At 45.5% G+C, this 16,182-nt stretch overlaps 1 long non-coding RNA gene across 1 annotated transcript; it reads right to left on the reverse strand.

The window, feature by feature from the left end:
* Positions 1 to 11,184: 11,184 nt before the first annotated feature.
* LOC125514154 (uncharacterized) lies at positions 11,185 to 16,087 on the reverse strand. The gene is made up of 3 exons (XR_007286273.2): positions 15,948 to 16,087; positions 14,494 to 14,574; positions 11,185 to 14,334 (listed from the first exon to the last, which is right to left on the reverse strand). It is a non-coding gene; the product is annotated as an uncharacterized LOC125514154 (long non-coding RNA).
* Between the last annotated feature and the right edge of the window lie 95 nt (positions 16,088 to 16,182).

A 16,182-nucleotide genomic window follows, 5' to 3' on the forward strand; every position in this document is an offset into this window, starting at 1 on the left:
TCTCAACAGGAGCTGCGAGGATAGGCGGCTCAGCTAACTGCTTTTTGAGTGCCTCAAACGCCTCATTAGCAGCATCACTCCAGACAAAATGATCTGTTTTCTTCATCATCTGGTACAGAGGAACTGCCTTATCTCCCAAGCGGCTTATGAACCGGCTTAATGCTGCAATACGACCCGCCAGGTGCCGGTCGTCATTGACACACGCCGGCTTAGCCAATGAAGTAATAGCCTTAATCTTCTCTGGGCTAGCTTCAATACCTCTCTCAAAGACTAGAAAACCTAAGAGCTTGCCTGCAGGTACACCAAAAACAAATTTGGCCGGGTTAAGCATCATTTTGTAGACCCGGAGATTGTCAAAGGTCTCTTTTTGATCATCCAACAGAGTCTCCTTTTTCTGGACTTCACAACAATATCATCCACATAAGCGTGAATATTGCTTCCAATCTGACTATGGAAACAGTTGTTGACACAACACTGATAAATCGTCTGGGCACTCTTGAGCCCAAAAGGCATAGACACATAGCAGAAAGCTCCAAAAGGCATGATAAAAGCTGTCTTCTCTTGGTATTTGACTACCATCTTAATCTGATGGTAACGAGAATAGGCATCCAGAAAACACAAACGCTCGCAGTCTGTCGTGGCATCTATGATTTGATCGATACGGGGAAGAGCAAAAGGATCGGTTGGACACGCTTTATTGAGGTCTATATAATCCACACACATACGCCAAGTGCCATTTTTCTTAAGTACCAGCACCAGATTAGCCAACCACTCTGGGTGAAAAACTTCAACAATGAACCCGGCCACCAAGAGTCAGGCCACCTCTTCTCCAATGGCTTTGTGTCGCTCCTCATTAAAACGGCGAAGGGACTACTTCACCGGCTTAAACTTAGGATCAATATTGAGAGTGTGCTCAATGAGTTCTGAAGGCTTCCATGCAAAGATGTCCCGATTCTCACGGATGAACTCGATGAGCGCACTTTCCTATTTCAGATCCATATTAGCACTGATACTAAACTGCTGGGATGAGTCGCTAGGGACAAAGTCAACCTATTTGGTGCCATCCGCCGACTTGAATTTCAACAACGGGTCTTGCTCCGTGGTAGGCTTCTTCAGAGGTGTCATATCATCCGGGTCAACATTATCTTTATAAAACTTAAGCTCCTCCGTGGCACAAGCAGACTCAGCATAGGCAACATCACCTTCTTCACACTTCAAGGCAATCTTTCTATTGCCATGGACTGTGATGGTACCCTTACGTCCTGGCATCTTAAGTTGCAAATATACGTAACAAGGTCGTGCCATAAACTTGGCATAAACTTGGCGTGGTAAGGGCTTTTGATTTTAACCACTTCAAACCACAAAGTCTCTGCCATGTAATCATAATCATCGCCAAAGGCCACTTCCAAGGCAATCTTACCAACTGGGTATGCCAACTTACCAGGTACCACGCCATGAAAGACTGTAAAGGATGGCTTAAGATCTTTATCAGTCAAATTCATACAACGAAAAGTATCATAATAAAGGATATTGATGTTGCTTCCACCATCCATGAGGACCTTAGTGAATTTGTAACCCCCAATGTGAGGAGCTGCCACCAGTGCTAGTTGACCTGGATTATCAACCCGGGACGGGTGATCTTCTCTAGTCCATGTGATTGGCTGCTCTGACCATCGTAAGTACTGAGGTGTCACTGACTCAACTGAATTGACCGCGCGCTTATGAACCTTCTGATCTCTCTTGCAAAGGCTTGTGGTAAAAACATGATATTGGCCACTATTGAGTTGTTTTGGATTACTCTGATACCCTGAATGTTGTTGCTGGTTACCCTGACTAGGCTGCTGATTATAACTACTCTGATTACCATGTCCTTGATATCCAGAACTTGAGCCGTCGTCCCCAAAGCCGGGGCCATGTGAGCCGGATCCTGACCCGCCATGTGGGAAATTGTTATTATTATGATTCTGATGAAAGCCGGAATTCTTGTATTCCTTCGTAATAAAACAATCCAACCACAAATGACCGCCGGCTTATTCGGAAGACTGTGTTTCGGGCAAGGTTCGTTCAACATCGCCTCAAGGTTAAACCTTGGTCCTCCAAACTGCGGTGGTTTTCCCTTACGATGCTGATTGTTATGCTGTGCATTGGTATTAGCCACAAAATCTGACCCGCCATCGGTTTGCTTGCGTTTACCGTTGTTGCCCTGATTATGTCATGTCATATTCTGCTGCTGACCTTTACCATTGTCGTTCTTCTTCCCCTTGCTAGATTCTCGTCATCAGACCCAGGGTCCATCATGTTGTTTGAGTCAGCATATTTGATGAGAGCTGCCATGAGCTCTCCCATGTCATTGCAGTGATGTTTAAGCCGCCCCAACTTCTGTTTGAGGGGTGTGAAGTGGCAATTCTTCTCTAAAATCAGGACAGCAGAGCTGGCTGTGATGCTATCCGACAAGTGGATAATAGCTTAAACCCGGCGAACCCAGTGGTGGGTCGACTCATCCTCACGCTGGACACAAGCATCTAGATCAATAATCGACAGTGACTGCTTACACATGTCTTTGAAATTCTGAATAAAGGGCGTCTTCAACTTAGCCCATGAATTGATGGAGTTGGCAAGTAGCCCTTTCAACCAGGTTCAAGCCGGCCCATCCAGCATCATGGTGAAGTATTTGGTACATACCGCATCGTTAACATCCAACATTTCCATAGCTAGCTCATAACTCTCAATCCAAGCCTCAGGTGGGAGATCTACGGTGTAATTAGGCACCTTACAAGGGACCTTGAAATCATTAAGCAGACGCTCATTGCGTAGAGCCGACGCTAGACATGGTACACCAACAATTCTAGAAGTCATCCCAGCCTCCAAAGATGTCGAAGGGTTTAGCTGAAGCTGCTGATGAGCCGCTAACTGAGCCGCTAGTTCTGCCTCTCAATGTGCTCTAGCCTGATCCATAAGGGCCTGAACATTGTTATCATGATGGGGCGGTTTATGCCCATGGGGCGGGTTACGATGCCGCTTGCTGCTAGAAACCGCTGGCGACTCAATGCGCCAGCTGTAACTTCGACTCTGGCATGGAGTTGAGTGAATTCCCTCACGGCTGTATGAGTAGCCGCCTGTTGAGCCACAGCTGTCTGAAGAAGTTGCATGGTGTTCCGGGTCTCTACTGCAGCTGGAGACTCACCTTCGACTAGAAGGGCTACCAACCATGAAGATGCGGCAATCGTATTATCCAATGTATTAGAGTAATGACCCGGAGGTATTGGTACTCGCTGAGGAGGAGTCAAATCCATACGAGGAGGGTCTGGCACATGAGGCTGAGCCGCCACCCCGGTCAAAGGCACCTCAGTAGCCCGGGTCATGCCAGGCGGGTTACTCGGTCCTGCTCTGGGCGTATTGAAAAGATTTCGCCCCTCAAACCGTGAAGGTAAACGGCTCTGGTGCCTCCTCCGAAGGACAGCATGTGACGCATTCTGATCAAGATTTAAGCGAAAAGCCTCTGCCTTTATCCACTGCGCCTCGGCCTCTAAGGCGGCTCGCTCTGTGGCCATCCTGACATTTTCTACCTCGAGGTCCTCTCAGGCCTTGGTCACTTCGTCCCGCAGCTTTGCAACCTCCGCCTTATGCTGTACTTGATTCGCCGGAGTCACCTCTACGGCTAACAGAGTTGCCAAAGCATCCAAGAGCTCACCTAAAACTTGAGCCGGCGCACGGGCAGAGCTGCTCGCCCCAGCCGTCGCAACAGCAGTTGAGCTGGACATCATGGCCGCGGTAGTTGAGGAGTTCAACATTGGTTGCGTGCCCGCCATGAAAATCGCGGCCCTGCTCGGCGGCTCATAGAGGTCTGGAATACTGTCTCCATCAGAATAACCCCCAAGCCTGCCGCCTTGAAGTTGATAGATCGACTCGGTTTCGCCGGTTGAGGATTCATCACCTGAATAGATAGATGTCTCCCCATTAGATATAGATCCTTCCTCAAGACCCGCCCCATGAATGAAGCCAACTAAAGCACGCTTCCGGCTGGGTTGAGCTCTGGCGGGTTGCGCGTGCCGAGCCGTCTCGATGACATCGGCGCAGGAATCAGGCTCGGGCTCTGACTCGCCGATCTTACCGATGAAGACGTGAATTCCATCGAAGGGGACCCGGTACCCGTACTTGATTGAGTCGGCCTCGGGGCCCTAGCCTGCGTCGTCGATGTAGATCTTGCCGCAGCGACTCTTGCTCATCTGGCCCACGGCGTATACTTTGATCCCTGAGAAGTCGCCCTTCAAGAACTCGAAACCACCGTGCTCAGGACCCACGATAGGCGCCAACTGTCATGGGTTTATCACGGCAGATGCCCTAGTGAAAGGACTTAGGTGTGGAGCCATTGCAATGTAGGCTAGCTCGAAGGGGTTGAACGGGACAAAGGACACAGAGGATTTCCCCAGGTTCGGCCCCTCTCAACGAGGTAAAAGCCTACGTCCTGCTTCTAGTTGTATTGGTTGAGTTTCGATTGCAGGGGAGCGAATACGCTTTACCTAGTTCTCGACTTGTTGTTCCTTGAGTTAACCCGCCGCCGAGTCTCACCTTTATATACACAGGTCGAGAGCCGACGGCTTACAAGATTCCGGGTCAGATCACACAACATAACCAACCCCACCTCTAAGTCACCTTGCCTTGTTAGGCAAGCTACCATCAGGCGGCTCGCACCCTCGGGTCTTGAGTTACTTCCGGGTCGTGGGCCTTCAACAACCTGCTTGTAAGCCGCCTTCGGTCTTCTGAAGCCTTACTGGGCCTTCAATTATGAATCGCTAATAATATGACCCAGCCCCTCCTGGGCGGGTCATACCACGGGGTTATATCCCCAACAGGGGGTTGAGTTGTTATACTGGAAATAGCCTGAATGTGATTTCACATGAGCTCTAAAGAGTTGTTTGTTTCCACTTCCAAAGCTGAAACAAACAAGGACATGCATCACTGAAAAACTGAGGATTTTTTTCAAAAGGTTGTAGTGGATGATAAATTTACTATGATTTTTTAGAGACACAATGCAAATGCAGATACTCACGTACGCGCATGTATACTCATCCCTGTGAATGCACCATGCCGCTGAAAGGATAGTGCCGGAGAACCTGAAATAAATCAAGAAAATATGTGAGCCATGAGCCATGTCATTAACTTAAACCTACGTGGGCTTGTTCCAATAAAAAACCTAATTATATAAGTTAATCTTAGTTCACATTTCCTACGGAATACATTACTATTGACTCCTTAGGAAAATTTTCTATACGCTTATTGTCCCGTCCCAAATTTAAAATGTTAAAGTTTTAGTTAGTGTTAATTAAATAAATCCAAATTTGCTAGTGATTGCTTGATCTTAGCTAGTTTTGACTAAGAGTTATTTGGTTTGAGTAAATTATGGCACAAAATAATTTTGCAATTATTCACAACCCTAATTAGGGGTTATTTATAAAACCAAAATTGAGCTATGAAAATGTATGTCACTTGTATCAACTAATTTTGGGTTAAAATAATATTGAAACCTCAAAGTTAAATTGGGAATTAAATTGAACACTAGAAGAATTTAGGGAAATTAGCGTCCCAAATTAGGGTGACAATTCAAATATTTAATTTGGACTAAAAGGTATTTTTCTTAAGTCCCAAATAAGATTTTGAGTTTCTTTTATTTTTCCAAAACGATTGGACGAAATTTGATTCTGGAATCAATTCAAAATAAAAAAGGAACTATTTCAAACAGGGTTATAAATTTTATTTAGCAGGAAATCATTTTCCATAAGTCCTAAATATTAATATGATCTTTTGTATTTTTTCTAAATGAATTTGGAGCATTTGGGTTTGTGAATCAAATTGAAGTTCAAAAAGGAAAGAAAACTAAAATGGAAAAAGGAAGAGGGAAAGTCCTAATCTAGCTAAGGGCCCAACACATCTGCTCTCTCTCTCAGGAGCGCACCTACAGCCACCAAAGTAGGACGAAGTCGAGTTGTTGGGAAACGACCTCTCCACCTTCTCTCGTTGTCATTTACAAATTAGGCTCAAACCACATTCCAGCCAAAAGTACACCAACTACAGTGTCCAAAGCCCTATTCCAAATGTAAAGAGCTCCAATCCAGTAGATAGGAACCCATTCCAGTTCTTTTAAGTTTAGAAGAAAAGACTTTCCTTTTTATTAGGAACTATGTGCATATTTTCCAATCATGGGAAGATTCTAGTGACGACAAACACAAATTTTACATCTTCCTCTGAACTTAAGTCTATAAACAAAATTTTGGGGAAGTCTCGTATGCTACATTTACAAGACATTGATTGGGATAATATTGTTATGCACTAATCTCGTCCCAAGTGTGAGGTACTGTTTATGGTATCATATCATAATCTGAACTGCTACACTTCTGCATGTGCCTTAGTTGTCTCTCTTGTAGGAAAACTACCTGAAGAAGAATAACAATTCTCAATGGACGAGATGATATCACAACTATGTTGCGCTCTACATTGCTCTTGTTAGTACATGTTGTCTTGTATCACTCTACTTATATTCACAATTGGTTGATTATCTAACATCAATGTGCATGTTAGCTTCATTATCCTCCATTTGCCCCAAATTATCATGTCTATATTAAATCTTACATAAATGTAGAATAATGCTTATGAAGAAGTGTAGGTCTGCATTTTTCTTGTAGGTACATGTTGTCTTGTATCACTATACTTACATTGGCAGCTAGTTGATTATGTAGAATCACTCTGCATCTTACCTTCCTCGTTCTTCATTTTCTCAAAATTATTATATCTATATATACTCTTACCAAAATGTTAAATAAAACTAATGCTATTGAAGAAGTTTAGCCATGTATTGCTCTTTTTTATTCCTTTTGCCTTGTATCGTTGTACTTACATTCATAGCTAGTTGATTATGTAGTATCACTCTACATCTTAGCTCCATTATCCTCCATTGGTCAATAGAGCTATGGCTAAAAAGGTTCATTGTACGCCATGATTAGTGCTCACTGGCCGATGATTTTGGAAGAGGATTGATACGTCCATTTTGCATCATGATTTCCTACTGTTATTTATATTGTTTTTTATCATTATTCCACCTTATGATGCAATTCTAATGCCTTTTCTCTCTTCATTTGCAAGATTTACATGGAGAGGGAGATTACCAAAAGCTGGAACTCCGGACCTGAAAAGGCTACAACAGAGATACCTATTCTACGCAACTCCAAATGACCTGAAACTTCACAGAGATTTTTTATTGAATATATAAAAAATACTAGAGAAAAGAAATACCAGAAGGGGGGCCACCAGCTGCTCACAAGGCAACAGGGTGCGGCCACGCCCCCAGGCGCACCCTGATGCCTTGTGGATCCCACAGCTGGCCTCCGGTGCCCATCTTCTACCATATGAGGGGTTTTGACCTAGAAAAAAAATAAGCGAGATACTTTTGGGATGAAGTGCCGACGTCTCGAGGAGGAACCTGGGGAGGAGCACTTTTGCTCCCCAGTGGAATTGGGATAATTCCCTCCGGGAGGGGGGAAAATCAAAGCCATCGACATTACCAATGATCCTCTTGTCGTGGGAGGATCAATCTTCATCAACATATTCACAAGCACCATCTCATCTCAAACCCTAGTTCATCTCTTGTATTTAACCTTTGTCCCAAAACCTCAGATTGGTACCTATGGGTTGCTAGTAGTGTTGATTACATCTTGTAGTTGATGCTAGTTGGCAGGCCCGTATCAGGCACCTGTGGAGGGTGTGCACCTGCACAGGGCCCCCGAATTCAGCAGGGCCCCAAATCCTGGCATATTTCCTACTAATCAACTGATAATTTAGCAGGAGGAGTAAGAGTAGTAATTAGCGTTGAATGTACTACTCTCTACGCATTGAATTAACTCAGCCAACAACTGATAATGTGAACCATGGAGTTCATGAGCTCATGGAGTAGTATATTGGAACTTGAACAAAATAACTATCCAGCCTCTCCTCTCCTCTCACTTGGCTCTCTAGCTCTTCGTCTTCCACAAACCTCAGGCTCATTTTCCTTCTCAAGTATTAAATCCTCATCAATCTCCACTCTTTGCTACTAATTCCATTCCCAATCCCCACGTATTAATTCTTCAAGACTTCCCCAATATAATGTTGCGATGAACAACAAAATAGGCAACGTTCTATTCTCAACCCCCATCTTTTTTTTGAAACAAGCCCATCTGTTTATTTGGTGTTATGTTTTCAAATCTCAAATCAGTAGGCCAACAGATCAGTGTTTTGCTCAACCTCCGTCGCTGCCAGTTGCAAGCCCATGTGACCTTGTGTGCATCAGCATCAACTGGAGCCTGAACTAAAGTTGGAGCCTATGAGTTCTTGGTTGCCATTTTTTTTGCGAGCCAAATTTTGGTTCGTCAAGAAAAAAAGCGAAAGCTACACACGGTGCTGCCCCATAGTTTACTTCTCACATTAGTTAGGTTATTACTTCATTCCCTATTATCTCCATCTTCAGTTTTTATTTTTCTTTGTTTTACTTTCTGAATGACTTTGGAATTGAGAATTATGAATCATGATATGGAAAAGAGCAAGAAAAATATGTAAAATTGAGGGGCCACGTTTTGACCTTGCACCGGGCCTTCGTTTTCTTAGGTACGGCCCTGCTAGTTGGTTTATTTGGTGGAATTTCAAATGTTCAGATCCTCAAGCATATTTAATACACCTTTGATATTAAACATGAATATGATTTGTGAGTAGTTACTTTTGTTCTTAAGAACATGGGAGAAGTCTTGTTATAAGTAATCATGTGATGTTGGTATTCGTTCAATATTTTGATGATATGTATGTTTTTGCTTCCTTTAGTGGTGTCATGTGAACGTCGACTACATGACAATTCACCATACTTGGGCTTAAGGGAAGGCATTGTGGAGTAATAAGTAGATGATGGGTTGCTAGAGTGACAGAACCTTAAACCCAAGTTTATGTGTTATTCCATAAGGGCCTGATTTGGATCCATATGTTTCATGTTGTGGTTGAATTTATCTTAATTCTTTTTTCGTAGTTGTGGATGCTTGCGAGAGGGGGTAATCATAAGTGGGTTGCTTATTCAAGTAAGAACAACACCCAAGCACTGGTCCACCCACATATCAAATTATCAAAGTAACGAACGCGAATCCATTAGACATGATTAAAGTGACTAGACGATAATTCCCATGTGTCCTCGAGAATGATTTACTCTATATAAGGGAACTTTCAGGCTTGTCCTTTGCCATAAAAAGTATTGGGCCACCTTCCTGCACTTTTGTTACTATTGCTACTTGTTAATTGTTACGAATTATCTTGCTACAAAACTATCTATCACTCTTACTTTCAGCATTTGCAGAGAATACCTTGTTGAAAACCGTTTGTCATTTCCTTCTGCTCCTCGTTGGGTTTGACACTCTTACTTATTGGAAGGACTACAATTGATGCCCTATACTTGTGGGTCATCAAGATTCTTTTCTGGCGCCGTTGCCGGGGAGTGAATCGCCTTTGTTAAGTGGAATTTGCTAACACTATGTTTGGATGTATGCATTGGGAGCCTTGGCATTGCATTGGGTTGAATATCATATAAGACTATATTGGTATTGAGATTGAATGCCAATATTCTTGTTTGGATTCTTAGATATTCGGAACATATAGTTGATACTGAGGTCGAATGCCAAAGTTGTTTGGGTTGTCAATGTGAGGCATTGAGTTGTATAAGACTTTGTCGGGAAATCAAGCAAAGAGGAGGTTGGACGCTAGACAGGGGAGAGGGTCGGAGCTCTACGAAGAGAGGAGCCGGTCAACAACACATCTGCGCTGGGCGGCAAAGCTCGTGGTGGAGGCACGCCGGTCGCCGGAGATCATGGTGGAGAAGGGGTAGGAGGCCGGCGCTGGTCGCTGGAGAGCTCTGGCGGGGCGGGAACATGGCGCCGGCTGCTGGAGAGCTCCGGCGGAGTGGGAAGGTGGCATCGGCCGTTGAATCTTGGGGTGGAGACGAGGCGGGAGGGTGGCGCCGGCCATCGGATCTTGGGGTGCAGGCACGCCGTCCGCCGGGGCTCGGTGTGGAGGCGGGCGGGATGGGCGCCGCCGCCGTTCGCCGAGACGGGAGGTAGGACGCTGGCTTGGTTTCGTTCGCTAACAGATAAGCACGCTATCCCACAATGCCTAGTGATGTCGAGCACACAAGCTCCGAATTGGGCCAACAGTTTCTTACGTTAGGGAAGGACCGCTCAATATCAAGCCCGAATGTCACAATTGAATGCCAAGACCAACCAAACGGTGGCATTCGGGATATTAGGCCCAGACAAATGCCAATACCCAATACTAGGCCTGAATGTAAACATCCAAGCGGAGCATAAGGAAACATTTATATTACATGCTGAAATTTTCTGTCACTTGTTACTATGGAAAATAATCGTTTGAGGGGTTTGTTCGGGGTATCTTCACCTCGACTGGAAGCAATAAGAGTTTCCCCTCAACCTACTGAACCTACTGAAAAAGTTTATTATGAGATTTCTTCGAGTATGTTAGAGAAACTGCCAGCTAATCCTTATGTAGGAGATGGAATGGTACATCCTGATATGCACTTAATCTATGTGGATGAGATTTTTGGATTGTGTAACCTTGCAGCTTTATCCAAGGATGGAGTTAAGAAGAAGTTATTCCCTTTATCTTTGGAGGGAAAGGTGTTGACATGGTATAGGCTATTGGATGATATTGAAACCTGGGATTGGAACCGGTTGAAATTGGAATTTCACCAGAAGTTTTATCCTATCATCTGCTTCTTTATGATCGGAATTATATATATAATTTTTGCCTTGTGAAGGAGAAAGTATCGGTCAAGCTTGGGGGAGACTTAAGTACATGATGCACACATGCCCAATCCAGGGCTCTCAAGAGAATTATTATTCAAAACTTTTATGCTCGGCTTTCTCATAATGATCAATCCATGCTCGATTCTTCTTCTACTAGTTGCTTTATGAAGAAAACTATTGAATTCAAATGGGGTCTTCTGGAAAGAATTAAACTCAACTCTGAAGATTGGGAACTCGACAGAGGTAAATAGTCAGGTATAATACTTGAGTTTGATTGTGTTAAATCTTTTATGAAAACTGATGCTTTTCATAAGTTTAGTACTAAATATGGACTTGACTCTAAGATAGTAGCTTCCTTTGTGAATCTTTTGCTACTCATGTTGATCTCACTAAGGAGAGGTGTTTTAAATTTCATCCACCTATTGAATAAATGTTAGAGAAACCTGATATAGTTAAAGATGAAAAAAATATCTATAATGTTGATCCAGTTGTGCCTACTACTTATATTGAGAAACCTCCTTTCCCTGTTAGGATCAAGGAACATGTTAAAGCTACAAGTATGGTTAATAAAAGTAATACCAGAACACCTAGACCCTCTGAACAAATAAATGTAGAACCTAATATTGCTATGATTAAGGATCTCTTGATAATACTGATGGGCATGTTATTTACTTTTCTGATGAAGCTGCTAGAATAGCTAAACCTACTAGAAATGACAAGATATGTTTATAATAATAAGCCAGTAGTAGGCATTGCTACTTGTGAACTGCGTTGGGATTTCCCTAAAAAGGAGAGCATGATGCAGTATAGTAGAGATAAGTATTTTCCTTAGTTAAGAACCAATGTTATCAATCCAGTAGGACAACCACACAACACCTCATTAACAACACCTGCACACAAACAACAAATCCTTGCAATCCAACGCGAACAAGGGGTTGTCAATCCCTCGACGGTTACGTGCAAGATTAAATTGTGTAGTAATTGATAGATAGATCGAATAAAAATACAAAATAAAATAAATAAAGTAAAATTGCAGGAAAGTATTTTTAGGATTTTATATATGATAAAAGTAGACCCGGGGCCATAGTTTTCTCTTGAAAATAGCATACGGTGAGTAAACAAATTACTGTTGGGCAATTGATAGAAAAACAAATAATCATGACGATATCCAAGGCAATTATCATGTATATAGGCATCACGTCTGAGACAAGTCGACTAAAATGATTTTGCATCTACTACTATTACTCCACACATTGACTGCTATCCAGCATGCATCTAGAGTATTAAGTTCATAGCGAACAGAGTAACGCCTTAAGCAAGATGGCATGATGTAGAAAACGTAAACTCATGCATGAATAAACCTCATCTTTTTATCCTTAATAGCAACGATACAAATACGTGTCATGTCCCCTTCTGTCACTGGGATTGAGCACTGAAAGATCGAAGCCATTACGTAATCAAGTACATGGCGGCTTAGATACACTAAATCCTTCTCATCTGCCGACGCGGCAGGTTTCTGCCCAATCGGCGGCTCATCAGAGCCACACCTCTGTCGCATCTTCTTCCTCCGTTGCGCCATCCAGCCACCCCTCTGCCTCCTCTGCCCACTCATGTGACTCCCTAATCGTTAGTCCACCCTCGCCTCGCCATGCAACCTATAGAGACGCCCTGCTTTCGCGTGGCCCTATGTCACCAGCACCATTATGTCCCTCGCATCTCGCACCAAATCCTCTTTTCCGATATGGTAAACCTAACGATTTACACCTGTGCTGCTTCCGTTGCCTCTCGCTTAGTCATAGACGACGAGATTGTTGGGATCCTGTTGTTTGTTGGCTGTGCCGTCGTGTTGGACATCTTAGCTTCCGATGCAGCATCCGTGTTTGCAGCTCTAACCCTAAACCTAGCGCTGCACTTATTAGTACCCGCCCTCCTTCACCACAGCCCGTCACACAGCTCGGCCCTGACCCCTCTCCTTCGCTTGTCATTGTCCCCTTTCGCCCTAACTCGCCTTGACTTGCTTCCGCTGCCCCAATGGAGCCTGTGGTCCGTGGTCGCCCTACCTCGCCCGACGTCCACTTCCCTCTCGTCCCCGATCAGAATACCCTTCTTTGCCTTGTCAACATCTCTCCACCCAAGCCCAACTTCCCTGGCTCCGGCGTGTGTTCCGGCAGCGGCTCGGGATTGCTGCAGTGTGCTTTGCTGGGTTCGCGGTGGGCACGGCCTTCGCCGAGTTCCAGCAGGAGGAGGAGCAGGTCGCGGCCATTCGTGCGAGTCTGATCTATGTCGGCTCTCACATGGTCCAGATCGTGCGCACAATGCGGGGGACAACGCTTTCTCCTTCTCCTACTAGCACGTCGTCAACCTGTGGCTAGAGAAGCTGTCTTTGGAGCTCTAGAACAGGCGTGGAGTCGCGACCTCTGTCGCCGGCTTCGCGAGCATCCTACGGGTGGAGCATGCTTGTTTGCATGGCTATGAGTTCTCCAGCATCTTCGTTCTCATCAAGGTGGAAGCGCTGCAGCATATCCCCCCACCACGCCTCGACTCGTTCTACGTATTGTGCGTGCGGTAGCGACGGCCACTGTTCATCGAGAGGCAACCCAACACCAGTTGGCTACGTCCCGCATGGGGCTCGGTCGCCTGCAGTAAGTAGGAGCACGATCGATCGCTTGGGTTCAGTTAGCAGCAATCATGAAGGAATCACTCGGGTTCAGTTAACAGCCAAGGGATCGATCGCTCGGATTCAGTAACGTAGCTAGTGCAATCATTCAGGTTCAGTAAGCGAATGCCTCACTCGGGTTCAGTTAGCCAATGCCTCGCACACACGCATGTACGAGAGAAATGCGCAAACCACAGTGCATCACTCGGCCCTGACCACCCACCGTAACCGGGAACTCCCTGAAATTTTCCTTGCCCTCGCTTCTACCACATTTTTTTTCGTCATGGACGCTCAAAGAATGTAAATGCACATGCGTCTCCGGCCCGCCCAGGATGAAAAGCCCAATTTATGTCATGATTTTTTGTCATGGAAGTAGGAATCCACCACATCTATGATGATACGTGTTTTTGTCACAGTAATCATCATAGAAGTGTCATAATCGTGACATAAAAAGTTTTCGTTCAGGCCATAATGTCACGGATGTGTCCAAATTGCGCTCAGCTTGGCGGCGCATTGCCTTATCCATAGTGTGCTCGTCGGTCAAAGAATAGTCGTCAACGAAGACGAGGTAACGGCTACTACATTGAAAGGGAGTGGACATCCCTTCAGACAGAGCCATCGGTGCCTCTGAACGGACCGTAGGTGAAGTAGGAGCAACAACGGGTTCGACAGAAGTTGAAGTTGAAGATGAGGTTGACACAGTAGGTGGAACACCTGGTGCCGGTGGAGTGGCACTAGGTGATAGCGACGAAGACCACAACTTAGCTTGTGTAGGCCCACCAAACAAAGTGCAGTGGTGCACCACAACAAAGGCGGGGGATGAATCAGCCCGTCCATGCTCCGGCAAACCCAATTCTACATAGGAATATAAATTCATTCATACTAACCAAGCGATTCTAGAAAGAAAAAATTCCTACATAAGTCTTGCAAAATTCCTGTAAACCAAAGGAAGCACTATACTTTTGGAATTTCCAACTCAATTTTTATTTGGAATTTTCAGGTGTTTGAACTTACGTGTAAAAAGTCCACCGTAGAAAACCCTGGAGATGCACACGGGCAAGAAGCGCCAGCAGCAACATCACTGCACAGTGCGCACTGCAAAATCATAAATGCTCAATGAAGAGGAATGTCGTGCATAAAGGCACCACTACTCCGGTAGCGTACGCACAGTAACCACGTAGAGCTATCCTGTCACACATACGTACTCAGTTATTAGGGATACATACACGCACGGCGCCAGAGTAGGCAGTACTCGCTGCTGCTGTTCGCTCGTTGCAGCAACGCCGTTCTCACGCACGGGCAGCGAAGCGTCCAAGGCGACATCACCCATCTGCGGACGAGAGAGAGATAGAAACCAGCCGCGTAGCCGCTGTGCGCTGACTCGGACGGGGGCAGCGCCTGCCTACGCTGCGTGGTCCTCTCCACATGTGCGGGGACACGCACGATCATCCTACACAGGGCTCCGTTTCATCCTACACAGGGCTTCGTAGAGGGTGGCCAAACTGTGGCCTTTGTCAGCTATGCAAGAGGGTTCCAGAAACTGCGTTGATATTCAAATGTTGCTTCACTGTAAGGGTTTGAGACTTGATCTATGATTGGTTGGGGTGGCAATCAACGAGATCTTCTTGGCACGACTTGCATGATGGAAATCGGGCGAGGGACAACCGGGATACTCGAGAAAGGCGGTAAACTCATTACAAGTGCTCATATGCTGGGAGATCTGGAACGAAAGAAATGCTCGTGTCTTTTGCAACAAGGCATCGCTGCCCACCAGTGTGGCGGCGAAGATTAGGGAAGAGGCTAAAACTTTGGTAGTGGCCGGGGCTACGTTCCTGGGTAACATTTTACCGGAGAGTGGTTCCCTTTTCGGACCTTTGTTGTCCTGAAATATTTTACAAAATACATTGTTCTTGTTCTTATTTAATGAGATGAGGCAGAACTTTTGCCTCCGTTTTAAAAAAATAATCCAACACAGGGCTGACGATGCCTTCGCGTTTGCGGGGATGCTGAAGAGGGTGATCAGAAAAACGAAAATCAGGCGCCAGATTCTGCGCTAATCCATGGCGGTGGTGCGCCGTCGGATGCCGGCACGGACCGGGCTTTTCGGGCCTTGTAGTAGGCAATCGTGACAGATCCTGAGATTTGACAGGAAACGGATCCAAGATTACGAAGAAGGCTACCGCGGGCTACAGCCACAGATGTGCCTCGCGCAGAAGGAGAAAACAGCAACAGATGTAGGCATGTAGTACTACAGAAACAAACAGCCTCTTCCTCTCAGAGTCTCCCTCTCTCCTCGCACGCCAACAGATGGAGAAAGCTAAAGGCCAGCCCTGCCCTGCTGCCCATACGGCCGCATGGTAAATGGAGTGCTACTAAACTACAAGCAAACAGATTCGACATTGTAGCAATAAGTAGGTAGCAGGGCGTGCTGCAACCAACAGAGAGAAATGAATGAATAAGATTTTTACCTCTGCAACCGTGTGTGCGTGTGTCGAGCAAAGCGAAGCAAAGCACACCAGGCAGGCAGGCAGGCAGGCAGGCTCGGGTCTCTTCCCCGTCCGTCATCTTTAAACACACGCGGTTAACAATCGCCACTGTTTCCTTTTTCCGGGTCCCGGAGCTGCCTCCGCTCACGGCGCCTCAGCCCGCCTTCTTCCTTCGCTTCCTCCCTCCCTCCCTCCGTCCCCAAGCTCTGCCCCCTCT

This window comes from Triticum urartu, chromosome 6A, assembly GCF_056163025.1.
Source record: "Triticum urartu cultivar PI428250 chromosome 6A, HENAU_Tu73, whole genome shotgun sequence".
Taxonomy (NCBI): Eukaryota; Viridiplantae; Streptophyta; class Magnoliopsida; order Poales; family Poaceae; genus Triticum; species Triticum urartu.